At 34.3% G+C, this 10,907-nt stretch overlaps 2 long non-coding RNA genes across 3 annotated transcripts; one reads left to right on the top strand and one right to left on the bottom strand.

Annotated features, from left to right (window-relative positions):
- Positions 1–4,501: 4,501 nt before the first annotated feature.
- LOC112802963 (uncharacterized) lies at positions 4,502–6,958 on the bottom strand. Its single transcript, XR_003202599.3, has 3 exons — positions 6,749–6,958; positions 4,724–6,069; positions 4,502–4,624 (listed from the first exon to the last, which is right to left on the bottom strand). It is a non-coding gene; the product is annotated as an uncharacterized lncRNA (long non-coding RNA).
- Positions 6,959–7,808: 850 nt separating this feature from the next.
- On the top strand, positions 7,809–9,001 carry LOC140184631 (uncharacterized). Of its 2 annotated transcripts, none has more exons than XR_011881732.1 (3): positions 7,809–8,050; positions 8,256–8,393; positions 8,490–9,001. It is a non-coding gene; the product is annotated as an uncharacterized lncRNA (long non-coding RNA). The 2 variants fall into 2 exon arrangements; XR_011881731.1 differs by having other exon boundaries at positions 7,815–8,050; positions 8,282–8,393.
- The last annotated feature ends 1,906 nt before the right edge of the window (positions 9,002–10,907 follow it).

The following is a 10,907-nucleotide window of genomic DNA, read 5'->3' as shown; positions in this document are numbered from 1 at the left end:
TCTGCATGCTCATCCTCAGTCTTAGAATAGATAAGAATGTCGTCAATAAACACAACAACAAACTTATCCAGATATGGATGGAAAATTCTGTTCATGTAATCCATGAATATCGCCGGAGCGTTAGTTAGTCCGAAGGACATAACGGTATATTCATAGTGACCATAGCGCGTTCTGAAGGCAGTTTTGGGAATGTCCTCATCTCTGACCCTTATCTGGTGGTATCCGGATCGTAGATCAATTTTAGAGAACACACCGGCTCCCTGTAATTGGTCCATCAAGTCATCAATCCTTGGCAACGGATATTTATTCTTCACTGTAACTTTATTTAGCTGCCTATAGTCAACACATAAGCGCATGCTTCCATCTTTCTTTTTCACCAGTAATACTGGCGCACCCCACGGGGATACACTTGGTCGGATAAAATTTTTACCCAACAGATCCTCCAGTTGAGATTTTAATTCGGCCATCTCCAGAGGCGACATCCTGTAAGGAGCACTCGAGATTGGTCCGGCCCCAGGTACTAAATCAATAGTAAACTCAACTTCCCGTTTCGGTGGAAATTCATCAATATCATCAGGGAACACCTCCGGAAACTCACACACAACTGGGATTTGTTCTAAGTCTTGATCATCACCCGAAACACCTGCAGCTAGAAACAATATCCCCTAACATTCAGCCCCAGAACAGTTCACCATCATGGAATTCAAATAGTAATTATTCACTATAACCGGCCCTTCAGTGTCTTCAGGCATAAAATACACTGTTTTCGCCGAGCAATCTAATAGAACGCGGTTCTTGGATAACCAGTCCAATCCCAGAATGAGATCAAGACCAGTCATCGGCAAACAAATTAAGTTATGCACGAAATCACGCCCTTGTACTCGAAAAGGAACTTGGGGGCACCCTAATCTAGTCACCATAGCCTCGTGGGTAGCATTATATACCTTTAAATCATACCCCAGTATTACTATTTTCAGTCCTAGCTCATCAGCCTTCTCAAATGCAATAAAAGTATGTGAAGCTCCAGAATCAAACAAAGCATTCAAAGTTTTACCCGCCATCTCACATTTACCTCGGATCAATGCCTCTGACCCCTCAGCGCCTATAGAAGAAGTAGTGTATACCCTTCCTGGTTGCTGCACCCTGCCTGTCTCATACCCCTTCTTCTCGGGGCAACTACTAGCCAAGTGTCCCGGCTGCCCACAAGAGTAACAGACTCCAGTCCCAAACCTGCATGGTCCTGAGTGATACTTCCCACATCTGTGGCAACTCATATCCTGCTGTGGCTGCTTTCCCTGTCTCCTTCCCTGATTAGCACTGGTATTAGACTTCCTGGAGCTGCCTTGCCCCTGATTGTTCTGAGGAACAAAGCCACCACGCTTGAACTGTCTGTCTCTGGGTGCAAAGTTTCTCCCTGTGGTCCTCTGGAATGGCGTCCTCAGGCTCCCTCTTTCTGCTGCAGCTCTTCTGACACAATCCTCCGCCACCCTGCTCCTATTCACCAGCTCAGAAAACACCCGAATCTGCATAGGCGCCACAAAGCTCTGAATGTCACTCCTAAGGCCTCCTTCATACTTTATACATTTCCACTCAACAAAGTCCTCAGGAGCTCCCTGACAGATGCGTGAGAAGCGGCACAATTCCTCAAATTTACTGGTATATTCAGTGATAGTCATCTGCCCCTGTTTAAGCTGAAGCAGTTCAAGTTCTCTGGCATTTCTAACTGAAGTGGGGAAATATTTTTTTATAGAATTCATCTCGGAACAACTCCCAAGATATCACAATCCCATCAGGTTGCAGAATACGCCTCATGCCCTGCCACCAGTGCTGAGCTTCACCATGCAACTGGTAGGTCCCAAACTCAACCCATTGCTCATCCGGAACCTGTTGAGCCTGTAATGCTCGCTCAATGGCCTGTATCCAATTATCAGCTTCGGTCGGATTCGAGGTCCCTCTGAAAGTTGGAGGGTGAACCTTCAGGAAGGAATGCAGTGACATTGGACCATTCTCGTCATTGTTACCATTGTTTCCATTATTAATTTGGTTTCCCAGGGCTTCAGCTGTCGCTTGCATTGCTGCTGCCATATTGCCTAATGCTGCCATGAAGTCTATAGGATTAGGAGTGTTTCCTGATGCCTCAGGCATGGCATTGCCTATTCGGCCTCTACCTCGCCTGCGTCCGCGTCCGCGAGTAGACATCTGGTCCCTATACACACCAAACAAGTGATATCAAGTGGATCAGTCTCGATATCTCAAGTTCAGTGCTTTAAGTCCCAAATGCATGCTCATGAACATTTATGCCACATATATCAATTAGATATCCTAATAGCACATAAACACATACACAGAGAATGCACAAAAGCACAATCAGTCTGTCCTCAGGCTCTATAGGAACGAACTGCTCTGATACCATAATGTAACACCCTACTACACAGTGTTTTACGCTTAAGTCATAAAACAGAGGTAGTGTGGTATTACAGACCTCTAATAGTAAAGATATACATATAATACTGAAAAAAATAATATACTAGGAGCCTTGAAACAAAGTGGGTAAATAAGAATCGCAAAACAAAAAGCGCAACGCTCAAGGAATAGGATTACTTGCGTGCTGAGAAACCTAATAGGAACATGATAAAACAATAAACGAAGGGATAAAGAAAAGTCAAGGAACAACATAACTAGCCTCTGACTCAGCCTGCGAAGCTAAGGCTGGCCGGAGGATACATATATACATATAAACATACATAAGTGTCCCCAAAATATACCAAAATACCAAAGTAAACTCCTATCTCTCCCTCAACCTCTAAGAGGAGCAGCATACATAAGTTACTTGGAGAGTGAGCTACACATATATATACATATATATACAAATAGAAACCAAAATACACCCAAGAACTACTTCGCTTTCCAGAATCCAGACGCCTAGCGAGGAGCCTCTCGACCTGCATCTGAAAAACAACAAAACAATATGGAATGAGAACCGGAGGTTCTCAGCATGGTAAAAGTGCCACGCGCATAAGAAATACGGTCCTGAGAATGCCATAGGCAATCCTAGAACTCCGTTAATCAATTATCCAACTTAAGCACTAAAATAGAAGCCATAAACAGGGGTAGGTATTCTAAATCTGCCTAACTTACTCAAGTTCAATCTTAACCTAACAACAAACCACTGAACCGAAGATCACAATAGCCACCGAACCACTATCACAATAGCCACCGAACCACTATCACAATAGCCACCGAACCAAAATACGTTCATGTGGTTAATCCTTCATTTTCAATCAACAAGAACAAGCAACCAAACAACTTCATGCACAGGTAATGATCAAATAGTACAAATAGCAGGTATAACAAATAGCAGGTAATATATATCAATTAGGCATACCCAGGAACTGCATAGCAATCAAAACAAACAAATGCATATGATGCATGCCTGTCCTATGGCTGATGGGGCCCATCTGTCGGTTATCCAGCCAACCCGACAAGTCCGAAAACCTTAGACTGTCCCTCGTCGCGCATCCCCAAGAGTTTATGCATAGAGTTCACATTCAATTATCATATCATCGCTCAATGGGGGTATCCATACCCGGGAATTTATACGTGCCCGGTCACCCTTACGACGTAGGGTCAACAGAGTATCGAGATTCAACCTGGAACACGTGGTGGCGAGCCACGGTTCTTACCCAGGGAAACTCGTATCTCAGATATCATTATTCATAAGCCATGGCAATTATCATCAATACATCATCAAGTATCAAACCTTAACATTAAACTTCATTAACATCCTTATTCTCTTCATAAGAGCCACTATTTACCACTCTCTTCACCTATAACACATACATTTGCTAACACTTCCATTTCTACCTCATCAACAGCCGTTTCAAGCTATTTTTAAACAATCCAATAAGCCATAATCTTAGATTGCGTTTAGCATAAATCATATGTGAATATATATGAACAACCCTTCACAATTACCGTTCCACTTATACAATATCAACCTTTCACACACAATATTCCATCAACCTATTACCAATCCATTAATGCCATCATCAACTCTCATACATGCATTAAACCATTACTTCACATAACAATTTTTCAAGAACAAACATCACCCATAATCATCAAGCTATACCAACACCAACACAATCCATCATAAGCAAGTCCAAGGGCATAAAATTAATAACCTCAAGACCTCCTATTCCCAATATATGATTACCAAAAATTATACTAACAACAATACCAAGCTACTCATTAATGTCATTAACAATTCAACTTATTCTATGGTTCTTCTAACCTAAGTTTTCACAACACCGTAAATATTAAACGTGCGAAACTTAAACCATACCTTGGCCGATCACTTAGTTCACCCAAGGCAGCCTCACAACTCAAAATTACAGCCCCTCCAAACTTAATCAAACAGTCCCAAACCAAGCTTGATCACCAACAAGCCTCCAACAAGCATCAACATTCACATACACACTACCTAAACCACAATTAACACATCCAACATAACAACTCAATACCCAAATGCCTAAATTCAGAAATTTTATTAGGGTTTGAGATCTCTTACCTTTACCCACTGATCCTTGGGCAATACCCACAAGAAATCAAGTCTAGTGAACCCCTAAAACATAAAAATCATAAAGGAATTGAGTTTCTCAAACCTTAAACTCGAAATTCATATACCAGCAGAAATGAAGCTAGAAAAAACCGATTCACTTACTGTTTTGTTTAGATAAAATTGAAGAGCTCGACGAGCCCGACGCGTGACCGCAAACGGTGCGGCGATCGGAGCCCGGATGAGGAAGTTATGGTAGTTGGAAGGAATGGTGAGGGTTTGTGAATCTCCTCTCCCTCCCTTGCTGTAATGGCGTCGCAGCAGCTTGTGAGGAAGAAAAGAGCTGCTGCCTCATTTAAGTGTTTGGGTCCGGTTGGACCCATGGGCCCGGTTTGGGCCCCGGTTCAACCGGTTTGGCCCTTTCGGTCCGTTTTTGGGCCAAATTTTCGAAATTGGTATCAAAATTTTCGTTTCAACGAGCCCTATCCTATTTTGATATTAGTTTTGTATTTTAGCATTCCTAACTAAAATCCAATTTATTAACTAATAATTTACCGATTTTAGCGGGGTTTACATTCTCCACCTATCCAAAACAAACATACCTCCAATTCTTTTTGAAATACAAAAATCCAATCATTTTCCAGAAACCAGTTGCAACGCTATGGAATGTAATTGAATAAAACAATGTTTTGACTAGCTTGTCATTTTCCCTCTCTTCATTTTCCCTCCACAGACAGTGTAACGAAGAACATTAAAGATTTGAAACTGGTTTCTATTTGATCTTAAAAGATGTTGTATGATAAATTCAAACGACTTAGAAAAGTCAAGTCAATCATACTCTTTAAAAAGCATCACAAAAATAGTTATGAGACAAATCAATAGATTCTAATGACTTTATCTCTAATTATTTTAAAAATCTTGCCAGACAAAATATTCTAGAAGAAATTGAGTTCAATCAATCTTAAAAGGAAAGATATTCCAGTATGAATTAATACAGACAATAAATTATTTGACAAGTCCAAATTGATTACATATATAAAATTACGAATGTAATCAAGTTCTCTTCCTGCATAGGAAGAGAACTTGATTACATTCGTAATTTTATATATATAGTCAACTTGGACTTATCAAATAATTTATTGTTTGGATTAATTCATACTGGAATATCTTTCATTTCAAGATTGATTAGACTCAATTTCTCCTACAACAATTTGTTTGGCAAAATTTTTGAAATGATTAGAGACATGAGGTCATTGAAATCTATCGACTTGTCTCATAACCGTCTTTAAGGTGCTATTCTAAAGAGCATGATTGACTTAATTTTTCTAAATAAATTGAATTTATCATACAACAATCTTTAAAGACCAATTCCAGATGGCTAATTTCAAACCTTTAATAATCTTAGTTACACTTATAACCAACTTATGCCGCCTTTAAAGACGTTGGAATGATTATCACCATGGCATGATAGCAATAGCACCATAAATTAGTTGCTGAAAGAAATATCTAGCCTGAAGAATCAAGGAGTGAAAAGAAAATGAGATGTCATTACAATAATAATGGCATTGAAGGAAAATTCTCAGAGTAAAGGAAAAGTTAACAACCTCATCTTTAATGAACCTTCCAGTGTTGCATATTCAAACAGAAGCACATAATCAAATAGAGTACTCAATATAAAGTGATCCAGTAGGGAAACAAGCAAAATCCTAACAAAGACTCTAAAAATTTGAGGATCCATTTGAAAGAACCAAAAATAAACATCTAAATTTATAAGCAACGCAGATGCATCCATTTGAAATTTGAAATTGGTAAGATGATTGTTTTGAGAGGGAAAATAAAAAAAATTCATTATTATGACCATCAGCAAGAACAAATGGGAGTAATTAATATATAATTTGAACACAAACTAAAATGCAAAAACCAGAGATATAAATAAAATAAAATAACAGTTATGAAACTAACCAAGAATTTAATATATAAATGCAACCAGTGCAACATAACATTGACATAATCACAAGAACAAAGAACAGTAGCAGGTTTTTTTTTCCAATCAAAGCAGAAAAATAGATTCAAACTACCTGAACTGGATTTCTTAAAACCACAAATGATAATAATACTGGGATGCAAAAAAATTAAAAGAAAAAAAAAATCAAACTTCATATTTCACATACACAAGGGATAAGGCCATACAATGGAGAGAAGACAAAGGAAATCAACTGTGCGTGACAAAGCAAACTGCCCGAGAGATTTTCCAGCTGCAGAACACACAGATCACACCCAAAATGAAATATAAAACATAAACAGAATCATGGGTCAGAACAACGACATTCACAGGTTAATTGTTGTAAAGAGAGGCTACAAAATTCCTTTGGTGTCTGTTTTTTCCTTCACAGGTTAATTGTTGAAGCAAAGGGGATAAAAAAGATGAATAAATAGAAGGGAGAGACGTGCTTGGGAGTTTAACTTTAACCAGAGAGAGTCAACCGCGATCAACTCCTTAACCCAACCAGGGTCACAACTGGATAGCATATCTTTCATTTTGCATGTGAATGGTGGAACGTGTTGTACAAGGATAAAATAAAAGGCAAGTAAGCACTAAACACCAACAACTATTAACAATTTTTCCAAGTCTTCATATCAAATTAAGCTTAATTTGTCATTATTTATCTACATAATTTTATAACGTATGAAATGGGGTAGAAAATATATATAAGAACTAAAAATGAATAATGTCTTTATATGTTATATAATATATATTTTTTTTAGCATATTAGCATCACCTTAGTTTTGATAAAACAATTGTATAAGATCAGTTGATTCACAGTTTCACACGCTAATATATAAATTAGTCTAAATTATTACACACTAAAAGACTAGTCATTAATAATTCCAAGTCTTTCCACAAGACTCAACTTTTTAATTTATTTTGATGTGACTTTTCAGCATGATTTTCTAACTGATTAAATGGATTGAAAATATGAGAAATAAAAACAAATTAAGTACGTATATAGATAGATCATAATCTATTAATATATAATAAGAATGCAGTTGTAGTATTTGTTCAACAAGTGAAGTATTCTATGTTTGACACTGGAGCTATGTATGATTGATAAGTGTATATTTTTAATATTGGGCTGCTGACAGTTTTCAATCCAAAAAAGTAATTGGACGGGATTTGATTCAAATTCAAATTGGAAATGATTTTGTTTTAGGACTTTCAAAAAGAGAATATGAGAAAGAGTTGCAAGTTCAGATAGGGAGAGTAGTTGGCACCAGACTTCCTCTTTTGATATCGCATCGAAGAGAAGAAGAAAAGGTGGTGAAAAAATAAAGCACGGCGAAAGAAGGAGAAAGATGCTAGATTGACTGAGAAAAGAAGAGGAATGAGGCTACTGCGGTGATGGAGGCTACCGCCGCTGTTGGATCTGTAGAACTACGTCTACCGCAGAACGCCGCCGTTCCTTCGCCGGCGGATGATGCGAATGAAGGATGGTTAGTTCTGTCTTTATTTTGTTGTTTGATTTCATTATAACTAGAGAAAAATCCTTTATAATTCATTCTTCGGTGAATGACAGCTTCAAGTTACACTGCTCCATGGTAGAAAATTAATTAAAGCTCTTCTTCATCTTTCTTAATTTTTTGGTATAAATTTTTATTATAATTATTGTTTTATCTTTCTAATTTTTAATGAGTACAGTTATGTGCTTGGGCCATATATTGTAGATTCAAGAACCAGAATTTCAAACTTTTATGTGTAAGTCATTATTATGCCAGAGTTAAGAAACAGATTTACACGAAAGTCACCATTATGGACTGGAATTTGGGATTTATTGAAGTAAGTTGAGGAGTGCTTCTTTTTTAGTTATTATCTACAAAGTTGTGGTTGTAAATAAATTCTAATTTTAATTAATATATAAATTTCAAAAAACAGATCTAGCGGTAACTTATCATAATACAAACTGTTTGGTTACAACTGCCTCTGAATCTAATGCAAGAAAGCGAAAGCAAATAGAACAGTAAGGGAGAAAGAATGAGGTTAGATTGAGAAAGAAAAGAGGAGGAATGAGGCAATGGCGGTAATAGAGGCCATCGCTTATGCTGGATCTCCCACTAAAGTAGAAAATCGTTCGAGAGAGGGAAACTTCGAACGAGACATGCTACTCTATTGTATGGAGAGGAATTTTTTCTTGAAAAATTGATTCGTAACAGTGGATTCAAAAAGGACATGTTTGTTGTGGTGTCTGATGGAGTCTCTGATTGCCTACAACCTCCTCCACGTAACACTATCTTTTATAATTTTCTTTTATTACATTTTGCATTTATGTTGTTATTACTTATTAGAGGAAGGAAAATATTTCTGTATTTTATGCCTCATTTGACATAATTGACAACATTTTTTTCAAGTTCAAATATATTTCATTTTTGGAGTTTAATTTAACATTATTTAGACTTTCTCAATTATACCCGTACCTTATTTGTATTAAGTATTTTATATTTTTTTTATGCATAACAGTGATATAGTGTTATAAATTTTATTTAAATATACATACATAATAACCTTTTTACATATAAAATACTAGTAAAATATTTTATCGTATAAAATTAATATCCTATAAAATGAGGTTTTATGCATAAAACAAGTGTATTAACCCGTGCCATGCACGTGATAAAATTAAAATTATAATTTTAAATTATTTTCTTAAGATTAATTTAAATTATAATAATTTGATTAATAAAAATATAATATGTTATATATTATTTGTTTTTTCTTAAGCTAGTGTTAAATATATTAACTCTAAAATAGTTATTAATTGGTTTTAGTAATTTACTTTTTTCAATAAATCAAACATATATACTCAATGTGACCATAAATAACTTAATAATACTTAGACCCACCAACAAATTTTTATATGTTATTTTATTGTCAAGTAAGAATATATCAAAATTAGCTCAAAATAAATAATAAATTATTAGAGAATTCTAATGCTCAAAATTCTCTAATAAACAATAAATAATTTAAATCTACTAAAAAACAACTCAACACTTTTCTTTGATGCCTGCAAAACATATACCTGAAATAATATTATATCAATGTTAGTATACAATTTTACAATCATCGATCGTATTTACTATACATGAATCCTTCTTAAAAGTTATTCTATACACGTGTGCAGTCGGAAGATAAATTATTGGAGTTTATTTTATTTTTCTAAATTATTATAATTATGCATTATTCGTTAAATGCTAATTGTAATATTGTAGTATAATTATAATAAAGATATTTTTCTAAAATAAATTTAGAAGAGAGAATAGTACTTTCATTTTGGAGGAAAAATGAATTCATGAGGAATTGATACCTCACTTTTATTAATTGATAATGTATTAAATATTGATTTTATATAATTATAATAAAAATATTTCTCTAAATTAGTATAACCATGCATTATTTGTTAAATGTTAATTGTAATATAATTATAATAAATATATTTTTCTAAAATAAATTTAGAAAAAAAATAGTGATTTCATTTTAGAAAAAAAATGAATTCATGAGAAATTAATACCTCACTTTTATTAGTTGGAGAAAAAAATCAAGTTTTAGTATATTTTGTCATTATTATACATTTTTCTCTAATCATATATCCAATGTTTTCTTTTCTTTGTTTCAACATTTTGAACCTGGGTTTAACTTCTCGTAATTCTCACTTCTCAGTCATTCTATTAGATATAGTTGATAACTATTGAAATTTTTTTATTAATATAGAAAAAAATATATTATTATATGATAGAATTAATATGACTATATTTTATTATTAAATAAACAAAGTTAATATAAAAAATAATTATACATAAAAAAGCAAAGAAAATAAAATTAAAATAGAAAAATGAAAAAAGACTTTTTATAATTTTGTTTTGTCATTTTTATGTATAGAAGATTAGAAAATAGTAAATTTTTAACTAAATTAATTTATATTTTTTGTATTCAATTTAAATAAGTAATAAATTATCTTATTTTAATTCATTCCTTAAATTTATATATCATAAAAATTAAATCAAATAATTAATATACATAATTTTAAATTGTGTGATACTTAAATATCTATTCAAATTAATTAGTTGATCTAATTAATTCATCATAATGAATTGACTTTAATGAGTTAAACAAAATAAAGTAGAAGCATGCTAGGTTGATTCCATCATTAAAGGTAAAAAATCGATTTTTATATAATAGAATAGATAATATAATAGACGGCGAGAAAGAGAAAGATAAACATTTTAGATCCTAAATTGTTTCATTTGGATGTTGCAATGTGTGTATCACATTATTTTACTTATTCTACCTTATAGACCC

The sequence above is a fragment of the Arachis hypogaea genome, chromosome 5 (genome assembly GCF_003086295.3).
Source record: "Arachis hypogaea cultivar Tifrunner chromosome 5, arahy.Tifrunner.gnm2.J5K5, whole genome shotgun sequence".
NCBI classification, from domain to species: domain Eukaryota; kingdom Viridiplantae; phylum Streptophyta; class Magnoliopsida; order Fabales; family Fabaceae; genus Arachis; species Arachis hypogaea.
This window is presented reverse-complemented; position numbering and strand designations above follow the sequence as displayed.